This window comes from Plecotus auritus (assembly GCF_963455305.1).
Source record: "Plecotus auritus genome assembly, chromosome: 3".
Taxonomy (NCBI): Eukaryota; Metazoa; Chordata; class Mammalia; order Chiroptera; family Vespertilionidae; genus Plecotus; species Plecotus auritus.
Genome location: NC_137772.1, coordinates 80,609,386 through 80,622,143, shown reverse-complemented (window position 1 = coordinate 80,622,143; position 12,758 = coordinate 80,609,386).

The following is a 12,758-nucleotide window of genomic DNA, read 5'->3' as shown; positions in this document are numbered from 1 at the left end:
TATTTATATTTGTTAGCAGTTTGGATCTGCTCTTTTGTGTGATGCCTGTTATATTCTTCATTTTCTTTCATGTTGTTTATTTCTTGCTTCTTAATCTTTATATACTTTTATATATTTCCTATGCTCCCAATTGCCAATATTTTCCCTCAGTCTGTTGTTTCTCTATTGAATTAATTTATGGAACCTTATGGAATATGGGTTTAAGGAATTCCCTACCTAATTTTACATTTAATCAACTAGGTTTTCTTATATGATCATAATTATTATTTTTACACTGATTATACTATGATTTTTTTCCTTTGTAGTGTTGTAATTATAATTTTACATTTAAATATTTAATCATTTGTTTACATTGTATATAACATAGGATAAGGTCTAAATCTTGTTTTCTTCTAGACCAGTGGTCGGCAAACTCATTAGTCAACAAAGCGGCAAACCGCGGCTAGCGAGCTGCATGTGGCTCACGAGCTGCAGTTTGCCGACCACTGTTCTAGACGCTTCATTTGAATCAGCATCATTTATTGAATAATGAATCTTATTGCCATTGACTGGAAATATCCTATCTAATAAAGAGGAAATATGATAATTGACCCTCACGCCATTGCAAAGATGGCTGCACACAGCCAATAAGGAGGGAATATGCTAATTGAATGCCACACCCTCAAAGATGGTGGTGCCCACAGCCACAAGATGATGGCACCCAGTTCCTTCAGCCCCGCCGGGGAGGCAGACGTGCGGCAAGGCTCTGCACGCCTGTCCTCCAGTCCCCTCAGCACCCCAGCTGCCCAGGGCCGGCCCAAGGTGCAGGCAAGCCTTGGATGGTGACTTCCCAGCTGATGCCCGAGGCACATGCAAGCCTCAGATGTCAATTGCCCAGCCACTCAGGGCCACCCAAAGCTCAGGTAACCAGGGCCAGACAAGGCTTGCGCTGCCAGCAGTGGCAGCAGCAGAGGTGTGATGGGGCATCGCCTTCACCTGATCGCTGGGTTGCCTCCCTCCCTGAGGGCTTCTGGACTGTGAGAGGGGGCAGGCCAGGCTGAGGGAAATTTATGCACTGGGCCTCTAGTCAATATATATTAATCTCTCACATATATAAAAATATATTTTTAGATTTTCTTTCAAGCATAGTTTGAGGAAACTGAGTGAGCCTATTTGTCAGCACCATAGTGAGAAAGAAGTGGCATTAAAATGAATTTGTATAAGAAGATAAAGCCTTATCACACAGAGTCTTGTAGACTCTTCTAAAATAAATGAGAAGTAAGGATGTTAATTTACTTAAAAAAATAATGTCTGTGGTGTAATGTGGTTAATATGAAGGGAAAGCAGAAGAAAGGAAACCCATTTTAAAAGGCCACTTGAGGAATCCAAGCAAAAGTTAATGTGGTAGAGGAGATAGAGGATGATTAACTCCAAATATTTGGGGCCTTGGGGTAGTCGTTTATTATTTAGGGTAATCTAGACAACCCAACTATTATTGGTGCTCTACCACAGTGTCCTGAACCACAGGAACAATATGCAGTAAATTTCAGTTTTCTAGAGTGTATAAGGAATGGAGTTTCTAATAAATCAAAAATGCTAGTTACCTGATACTTAATAATTATAAAAAAACTTTTGTGAATAATATTTATAAAAAATTTTATGTTTCAGCTTTGCTTATAGATGATATTTCTAATTTGTATTCATTACCTTTCCTGAGATAGTTAAGTTCAGTTTATTGTAGGTAATTGAATCTTTCAAGATTCAGAATATGGCAATGCCTCAGGGACATCATTCTAAATATCAATCCTCACTTTATGGGCATAGATCAGACGGAAACTCTATTGAACTTAAGTAAAACTCTGTAAATTGAATTTTTACCAAAGCCCTGATATCAACCTAGTTTATTATTTCTTTGTAGGTCATTTGGCCTTTTCCCCTAAACAGCTGAAAAGTGTAACAATTGTGGTTAACTAAAGGTTTGGGTGTATTATAATATTTATAATGCACCAGAAGATACAGACTTTTCTTTTTTTTCTTATGACATTTTTTTTCTAAAGCTTTTCCAATTGGTTCAAATATAACAGACGTTACAGTGCAAAGACTTTAGTGAGGGTATGGAAGAGGAAAAGGGGGGATATAGAATTTGTTTTCGGCATTAACACATAGATATTAAGGTGGATTTTGCCCAGATAAACAGAAAAAGCCTGAATCTTACTTCATAACAGTCAGTGACTCCTCTCTTGCAGTTCACAAAGGAGACATATTACTATTAGGCTGGGGCTCTGAACCCATGTGCAAGGAGTTTAATAAGCTACACTGGGAGAAATGGAAAGCTCTTTGTGCTTGAACACAAGGTGGCCTTAAGTTCAGAACTGCAGCTGCAGCACAGCCTGCCCTTTTTGCTTTCCCACCCATGCTCAGACACTCCTCTTTTTCTAGCAGCGAGGACCAGCAACCCCAGATCATATCAGCCCTCGCATAGTGGAGAGAGGGCAACACAGGGCCGTCTCGGCTGTTCAGGGCAAATGTGTATAACTCTGAAACTTAAAGAATTTTAGTACTGGGACAATGCACATGAAGTGACCTTCAGAGAAATCTACCCTGTCTGCTCACATAGATCAAAGAATTTGCGATGTCACATTTCTCCAGACTCATGGCAAATGAAAAGAGGGAGACAGAGAAAACGGCATAGAGACATATGCTGAGAGTAAGATGAAAGAATTTTTGAGAAATGAGAGGGATGATTCCAGTCCACTTTATCACTCTGCATTTATTAAAAAGTCCCACAGAGTAAAAGCCACCTATTCCCCAATAAAGACTACCCCTCCAGCTAAGGACATACTTCAACAAAAAGTGGTTTAATTAGTGTCCTTTGATCGATCCAATTAGTGCTTTTCTTTGGTGGTGGCAGAATGTGGTGGTGATAGGTGTTGTGATAATTGGAGAAGGAGTAAGAACTAGAAACGTTAAATTCTTTTCCCTTTAAAGTCAACAGTGCACATCTTAGTAAATGACGATACTCTTTTATCTCAGAAGGAAATGTCCTTGGAATAAATGTGCAGATTAGGACAATCTTTCAAGGAGCAATGAGAGTAAAAGGGACATCATTTAGGTAATCTGATGAGCTATGGCAACCCTGGAGATCAGATGCTCCAGAGAGAGTAACGACTTGTTATATAGCCTTCATTCAAATGAACAAACATGCATTTTATTGGTTAGGGATCTGAGACTGAATATTCAAAGTTATTTTGATATTCAGAATGTCATGTAGGAAAGAAGAGGGGAGAATGTGGATATGGAAAGGGAGAAAAAGGGAAACATGAAGGAGAGCAGAAGTAAGATAGAAAAGGCTACAATAGGAAGAATATTGGGATAATAGAGGTCACCCCCATGAACAAGCAAAGAAACATGCAAGAAAGAGATGGAGTAGACATGTCCTGAAGCATTACATTTCCCTGGAAAGGCAGGCGGCTAGGTCTTAGTTTTCCATCTCGCTGCATAGAGGCCACACACAACCATAACGGACCACCTGCTCCTGCCACTAGGGTCACCAGACAGCACTCAATAATGTCAACAGGCCAACTGCTACTTTAACATTTTCTTCTAGCCCAGGCTAAGGAACAACTAGGAAATGAACAGAATGCTTGGCTTTATACCAATAGAAGAATTTACACTCTAAATTCAATCTCCTTATTCTTATATTTTTTCAAAATATTTTTAAAATTTTTTTTCATGCTTTTTTTTTCTTTATTACATATGTGTCCTTATACCCCCATTGCCCCCCACCCCCCACTCATGCCCTCATCCCCCTGGTGTCTGTGTCCATTGACTATGCTTATATGCATGCATACAAGTCCTTTGGTTGATCTCTCCTCCTTACCCCCACCCTCCCCTACCTTCCCTCTGAGGTTTGATGGTCTGATCGATGCTTCTCTGTCTCTGGATCTGTTTTTGTTCATCAATTTATGTTGTTCATTATATTCCACAAGTCAGTGAGATCATGTGATATTTATCTTTCTCTGACTGGCTTATTTCACTTAGCATAATGCTCTCCAGTTCCATCCATGCTGTTGCAAATGGTAATAATGTCTTCTTTTTTTATCGCAGCATAGTGTTCAATTGTATAGATGTACCACAGTTTTTTAATCCACTCATCTGCTGATGGGCACTTAGGCTGTTTCCAAATCTTAGCTATGGTGAATTGTGCTGCTATGAACATAGGGGTGCATATATCCTTTCTGATTGGTGTTTCTAGTTTCTTGGGATATATTCCTAGAAGTAGGATCACTGGGTCAAATGGGAGTTTGAAATATATTTTAAATGTATGAAGAACAAAAAGACACAAATTTCTCTCATATTTCAAGATAATCTCTGTCCCCATTTTAAAGTTCTTGTTATTTACTACTAATTTGCCCCCCCCAAAAAATTTTTACTTTTACTCCCATTTTCTGTATAAGGTAAAAAAGAATTAATACATCTAATGTATTTTTTGTCTGCCCCTTCTCTTACTCTTCATTGCTATGTTCATTTCATTATGTCTTTATTAACTAATCGCACAACTGTCATATTTTTCCAGGGTAAACTAGGAGTAATCCTTTGTTCCTTTTTTGCCAATTTTATTTTATTTGTAGAATTTATCTTTATTGTTAAAAGTATTACAGATACCCCCCAATAACTCCCTTCTAACCCGCTCCAGCCTCCTCCCCAGGTTTTCACCAAACTATTGTCTGTGTAATTGAGTCCCCACCACTTCCATCTGAGATTTGTCAGCCTGTTTCATGCTTTTATGTCTCTGGGTCTATTTTCTTCATCAGTTTATTTTGTTCATTATCTTCCACATATAAATGCAATAAAGTGATACTTGTCTTTCTATAACTGGCTTATTTCACTTAGACAGAAGGTCCCTCCATACTGTCTCAAAGGGTAAAAAATCCTTCTTTTTAATAGCTGCATAGTTTTCTACTGTGTAAATATACCATCGTTTTTTACCCACTCATCTACTGATGGGCACTTGGGCTATTTCCAGATCTTAGCTATTGTAAAGAGTGTTGCTCTGAACATAGGGGTGCATATATTATTTCTGATTAGTGTTTCAGGATTCTTGGGATATATTCCTAGAATTGGTATTACTGGGTCAAATGGAAGTTCCATATTTAATTTTTTGTGGAAACTCCATGCTGTTTTCCATGACTGCAACAGTCTGCATTCCCACCAGCAGTGTACTAGGGTTCCCTTTTCTATACATCCTCCCCAGCTCTTGGTGTTTGTTGATTTTTAATTTTTTTAATGATAGTCATTCTGATAGGTGTGAGGTGATACCTCATTGCCATCTTAATTTTAATCTCTCAGATGAGTAGTAGTGACTGAGCATTTTTTCATATGTCTCTTGGCCATCTGTATGTCCTTTTTGGAGAAGTGTCTATTTAGGTCCTTTGCCAATTTTTAAATTAGGTTGTTTATCTTCCTTTTGATAAGTTGTATGACTTCTTTTTTTTTTTTTTGTTAATCCTTTTCACCTGAGGATACTTTTCCATTGACTTTTTTAGGGAGAATGGAAGAGAGAGGGAAAGACAGAGAGAAACATCGATGTGAAAGAAACACATTGATTGGTTGCCTCCTGCAGGAGCACCAACCAGGGCCCAGGCCAGGGAGTAGCCTGCAACTGGAAGGACATGTCCTTGACCAGAATCGAACCCAGATCTCTTTGGTCTACTTGCCGATGCTCTATCCATTGAGCCAAACCAGCTAGGGCAAGCTGTATGAGTTCTTTACATATTTTGGAAATTAACCCTTTATCAGATGTGTCATTGGCAAATATGTTCTCCCATATAGCGGGCTCCCTTTTCATTTTGTTGATGGTTTCTTTTGCTATGCAGAAGGTTATTAGTTTGATGAAGTCCCATATGCTTATTTTTTCCTTTGTTTTCTTTGCCTTAGGAGATGTATTGGCATATTGCTATGAGAGATGTTCAGAGATTTTGTTGCCTATGGTTTCTTCTAGAATTTTTTATGGTTTCATTACTTACATTTAAGTCTTTTATCCATTTTGAGTTTATTCTTGTGTATGGTGTAAATTGGTAGTCTCGTTTTTTTTGTTTTTTTTTGGTGTTGTTCTTTTTTTTTTTTTTTTTTTTTGCATACTCCTATTTAATTTTCCCAATGTCATTTATTGAATAGATTGTCTTTACTCCATTATATGTTCTTGCCTCCTCTGTCAAATATGAATTGAGCATAATGGCTTGGGTTGATTTCTTGGTTCTTTGTTCTTTTCCATTGGTCTATATGTCTGTTCTTGTCCCAGTACTAGGCTATTTTTTTTTAATATTTTTATCGATTTCAGAGAAGAAGGGAGAAAGAGAGAGATAGAAACATCAATGATGAGAGAGAATCATTGATCGGCTGCCTCATGTGTGCCCACACTGGGACCCAAACCCACAACCTGGCATGTGCATAGGTCAACACTCAACCACTGAGCCAAGGTGGCTGGGCCAGTACCAGGCTATTTTGATTGCAATGCAATGGCTTTGTAGTATAATTCGATATCCGTATTGTGATCCCTCCTACTTTGTTCTTCTTTCTCGAGGTTGCTGAGGCTATTTGTGGTCTTTCTTTAGTTCCATATAAATCTTTAGAGTATTTGTTCTAAGTATGTGAGCAATGCTTTCTTTATTTCAATCACCATAGTCTCTGCAGCATGTTGCCAATATAGCCTTTGGAACACCAATCTCTGCTCTCTCTTTCTGACAGCCAGCCACTCCCACTTTGTTCAACTGATTAGTTAGTGTACCTAATTTTCATTTGCACAAAATTGACATGTTTGTGTATGTGTTTTGTATGTATTTTGTTTTCTGTATGTCCCAGAGAGGTATATATTAGATATGAAGGAAAACATAGAAGCTATTTTGTTAACATCTTTTAAAAATCAGAAACGATATATACACTGAGTGGCCAGATTATTATGATCTCTGAATACATAATAATCTGGTCACTCAGTGTATATCTTATATAATAAAAGGCTAATATGCAAACTGTCCCCTCGACCAGGAGTTCAACCAGCAAGCAGGCCTGCAAACCACCCATGTTCCCTCCTCCTGGCCAGGCTGGCCGGACCCCACCCATGCACGAATTCATGCACCAGGCCTCTAATATATACTGTATATGTGTGTGTATATATACACACACACTGAGTGTCCAGATTATTATGTGTTCAGAGATCATAATAATCTGGCCACTCAGTGTATATGCCACAACCTTGAGAATTATCTTGACAATTTTTGCTTTAATAGTCCTAATATTGTAAACTCCATTTGACAAGATATTCTTACTTAAATTTGTGTCCAATTTTTAAAATTAAAATAAAATCTTCCTTATTATAACCAAAATTATGTTTCCCTAGTTGGGCTAATTAAGCTTTATAGAGCATACTATTTTCTCCCTTCCATTAACAAAATAATAATAATTATGTCAAGAAATTTCTAATGCCTATTTCTTAAGTCTTATCTTTAAATACAAGTTAAGGAATCCAATTCATTCAATTGCTTCTCATAAGACTCTCATTATACTCTGCACTATCCACGCTAACATTATTTAGGTTCACTCTAATTGTAATGTCCCTTTTCAAAATACAACACCATAACTGAGCAATGATATTTAAAAGTATTCTGATCATCATACATATCTAAAAAGTTAATAAATTTCAATTTGGCACTAATTGTTCTTAGAATGGTTATAACATTTCCATGTGCTCACAGCTTTATTTTCTAGCCAGTCATAAAACATGTACTTAAAAATTCTTTCTATGTTTTCTTCATGGATATATTTAACATTTGCATTCATATTAGTGATTTGAATTGGTCAATTTTATCAAAGAAGGGCTACACTTATTTCCCATGGCATTGCTCAATGTTTTGTTGAAAATAGCATTTGGAAAAATAACCTGTGCTTTTTGTAATAATATTGCATATATGCAAAGGGAGGATCAAACATATAATAGCCGAAGATACACTGTGCAATAAATGAGACCAGAAAAACAACATCTATCAATTATTTTATCAATAATTCATAGTATGGTATTGGTTGCAGTATTTAACTTGTGAAAGTAAATTATCTAATTTGAAAAATTAACCTAATATCCCTTTTCTAAACAAAACCTATGGCTATGGTAATGTTCACACAATATAAGATAAAGGAGGCTTTGAAAGTCATTAAGTGCTATATGCAATATACTGAATTCTTCTCCATCCTCCACAGAATGACCTTGACACTCACACAAGGATCCTTGGGGCACACAGGAAATATGACCTAAACATACAGGTGACATTTACCTAGTCTCTTTTTTTGACATTCACAGGAAGAATTTTCCACATTGACAGATAATTGTTTTAAATGTTATTTTTCAGTGCCTAGTGTAAAACTGCAACAGGTCAAAGTAATGTTTAAGTCTTACACATGCTATTTAGATTAAAAAAATTGACCAGGTTTCTTTTAATTTTTAATTATTTAAATAATCAGAGTCACACAAAGTTGCAAAAAATAGAGAGGTCCCATGTATCCTTTACCCAACTTATCTCTAACAACTTGAGTAATCATAATACAGTATCAAAACCAGGAAATTAACATTGACACAATTAACAGTTTATAGTTCTTTACAATTTTATCATATATTCAGATTCATCTGCTGAAATCAACATATTGAACTGTCATAAACCACAAGGCACCACTCTGCTACCTTTTACAATAGTCACCCATATGCTCTCCTCATTCCATAAAACCTGAATACCCTTAAACTGAATTCATGACTTTCCAAAAGCTTATATTAGACAGTACATTTTGTACACATAAAAAATAGATGTATAGTTCAATAGAACAAATAGCCCATTAACAGATCCACACAACCATAGTAAATTAATCTTCGTCAGAGGAAACAAAAGCAATTCAATGGAGAAGAAATGACCTTTTAAATAAATAAAATGCTGAGATAATTGGATGTCCATATTATAGAAAACAAAATAAAACAAACAAACAAAAAAAAACACCTTAAACACAGAGCTTACACCTTTTACAAAAATCAATTCAAAATGAACAATATCCCTAAATGTAAAAATGTTCAAATATAAATCTTCTAGAGGAAAACATAACAGAAAATGTAGATGACTTTGAATTTGGTGATGAGTTTTGAAGTACAACACAAAAGACAATTAACAGAGGATAAAATTGATGTTAAACTTTATTAAAATTAAAAACTTCTCTAAGAAATTTGCTATTAAGACAATGAAAAGACAGGCTACAGACTGGGAAAACTATTTGCAAAACATATATGTGATAAAGGAGCTGTAAGCAAAAACAATATTCTTAAAACTCAGCAATAAGAAAACCAACAAATCCAAATAAAAATAGGTAGGAGATCCAGAGGGACATGTCATCAAAGAAGATGTATAGATAGAAATTAAGAACTTTGATATCTTTCACCAGTTTTGTAGTTTTTCACATATAAATTCAGTATCCTATCTAGTAAAAGAGGAATATGCAAATTAACCATCACTTCGCTACACCCACAAGCCACGCCCACCAGCCAATCAGAAGCGAATATGCAAATAAACCAACCAAGATGGCTACTGCCAAAGAGAGCAGGAGGGAGGCTTGGGTTTCCCCAGCAATGGAGGAAGCCAAGCTTTCCGCCTGCCCTTGCCAGCCTAGGCCTCCACTCAATGCTACAAAGTTTCAATGATAGAAGATACATAAACCCAAACAGAAATGGCGGCAGCCACGAAGCTAGAAAGAGCAGGAGGCTAGGGTTGCCCCCGGTGATGGAGGAAGCCAAGCTTTCCACACACCCTGGCCAGCCCAGGCCTCCGCTTAAGGCTACAAAGTTTCAATTATAGAAGATTCATAAATCCCCAATAGAAATGGCTGCCGCCACAGAGCAAGCAGAAGGCTTGGCTCCGCTTCAGGCTACAAAGTTTCAATTGTAGAAGATAAATAAACCCCAGATACCAGGGCCTCTGTTTGGGTCACCAGGGGGTGTGGCTGGCCTGCAAACCACAACAGGCCCCTCACCAAGGCCGCCCCATGCCCCAAGGGAACCCCCACCTTGATCCGGGACACCTTTCAGGGCAAACCAGCTGGCCCCCACCCGTGCACCAGGCCTCTATTCTATCTAATAAGAGTAATATGCAGATTGACCATCACCCCAACACACAAGATGGCTGCCCCCATGTGGTCAAAGATCCTGTCCCCATGTGGACACAAGATGGCCACCACAAGATGGCCAGCAGGGGAGGGCAGTTGGGAGGGACCAGGCCTGCAAGGGAGGGCAGTTGGGAGGGACCAGGCCTGCAAGGGAGGGCAGTTGTGGGCAATCAGGCCAGCAGGGGAGGGCAGTTGGAAGGGACCAGGCCTGCAAGGGAGGGCAGTTGGGGGCAATCAAGCCTGCAGGGGAGGGCAGTTAGGGGTGACCAAGCAGGCAGAGGAGGGAAGTTGGGGGCAAACAGGCTGGGAGGGGAGCAGTTAGGCATCAATCAGGCTGGCAGGGGAGTGGTTAGGGGTGATCAGGCTGACAGGCAGAAGCAGTTAGGGGCAATCAGGAAGGAAGGCAGGCAGGCAAGCAATTGGGAGCCTGCAGTCCTGGATTGTGAGAGGGACATTCCTCGAGGTGTCCCAGATTGGAGAGGGTGCAGGCTGGGCTGAGGGACACCCCCCCCCCCATGCACGAATTTCGTGCACCGGGCTTCTAGTATATTATATTACTAGAGACCCAGTGTATGAAATTCATGCACGGGGTGTGTGTCCCTCAGCCTAGCCTGCATCCTCTCCAATCTGGGACCCCTCAAGGGATGTCCTTCTCACAATCCAGGACTGCAGGCTCCCAACTGCTCATCTGCCTGCCTTCCTTCCTGATTGCCCCTAACTGCTTCTGCCTGTCAGCCTGATCACCCCTAACCACTCCCCTGCCAGCCTGATTGATGCCTAACTGCTCCCCTGCCAGCCTGTTTGCCCCCAACTTCCCTCCTCTGCCTGCTTGGTCACCCCTAACTGCCCTCCCCTGCAGGCCTGGTCACCCTGAACTGCCCTCCCTTGCAGGCCTGGTTACCCCCAACTTCCTACTCTGCCGGCCTGGTCTCCCCCAACTGCCCTCCCCTGCTGGCCTGATCACTCACAACTGCCCTCCCTTGCAGGACTGGTCCCTCCCAACTACCCTCCCCTCCTGGCTATCTTTTGGCGGCCATCTTGTGTCCACATGGGGGCAGCCATCTTTGACCACATGTGGACAGCCATCTTGTGTGTTGGAGTGATGGTCAATTTGCACATTACTCTTTTATTAGATAGGATAGAGGCCTGATACACAGATGGGGGCCGGCTGGTTTGCCCTGAAGGGTATCCCAGATCAGGGTGGGGGTTCCCTTGGGGTGTGGGGCAGCCTGGGTGAGGGGCCTGTGGTGGTTTGCAGGCTGGCCATGCCCCATGGCTATCCAAGTGGAGGCCCTGGTATCTGGGATTTATTTATCTTCTATAATTGAAACTTAGTAGCCTTGAGTGGAGGCCAGGGTCGGCCAGGAATCTTGGCTTCCTCCATCACTGGGGGCAACCCAAGCCTCCCACTTGCTTCAGCACCGTGGCCACCACCATTTTTGTTGGGATTTATTTATCTTCTATAATTGAAACTTTGTAGCCTTTAGCAGAGGCCAGGGTCGGCCAGGAAGCTTGGCTTCCTCCATTGCCAGGGAAACTCAAGCCTCCTGCTTGCCTCGTGGCTACAGCCATCTTGGTTGGGTTAATTTGCATACTCGCTCCTGATTGGCTTGTGAGTGTAGCAGAGGTATGGTCAATTTGCATGTTTCTCTTTTATTAGTGTAGATATTTATACTTAAGTCTTTCAGTTTTATGGTTTATTGTAAATGGTATTTTTAAATGTTCAAATTCCAACTTTTTGTTGATATTACATAGGAAAACAATTGTCTTAGGTGTTTAGGTTTTGTCCTGTAAGCTTAACATACTCACTTCCTAGTCCCCAAGAGGTTTTGGCAATTCCTTGAGATTTTTGTTAATAGACAAGTATGTCATCTGGAAACAAAATCAGTTTTGTTTCCTTCTTCCCAATTAGTATACATTTTATTTATTTTTCTATTATCATTGCATTAGGTAGGACTTTCCATATATGTAAATCAGACAGATTTGATGAAAAAGTACATCTGGGACTTGTTCCCAATTTTAGAGAGAAAATATCCAGTTTCTCACCATGAAGTATGATGATGTTACTGTAGGCTTTTTTTTTTTTTTTACTGTAGGCTTTTTGCTGTTGTTGTTAATCCTCACCAGAGGATGGATTTTTAGAGAGGGAGAGAGAGAGGGAAAGACACAGGGAGAGAAACATTGATGTGAAATAGACACAGTGATTGGTTGCCTCCTGTATGTGCCCTGACCAGGGAAGGGAATCAAGCCTGCAACCAAGGTACATGCCCTTGACTGGAATAAAACCCAGGACCCTGGCCAATGCTCTATCCACTGAGCAAAATCAGCTAGGGCTACTATAGGCTTTTTTTGTTGATGTTCTTTAATAAATTGAGGAAGATTCCCTTTATTCATCATTTGCTGAGACTTTATTATAATGAGTGCTGGATTTTGTCAAATGCCTTTTTCCCTCACTAATGTTACATAAGTTTTCATCTTCTGTTGATATGGTGACTTCATTGATTGATTTTCATATGGAAGATAAGACATAAATAATCTCACTTCATCATAGTATATCAAACTTTCATGTATTTATTGAATTTGATTTGCTA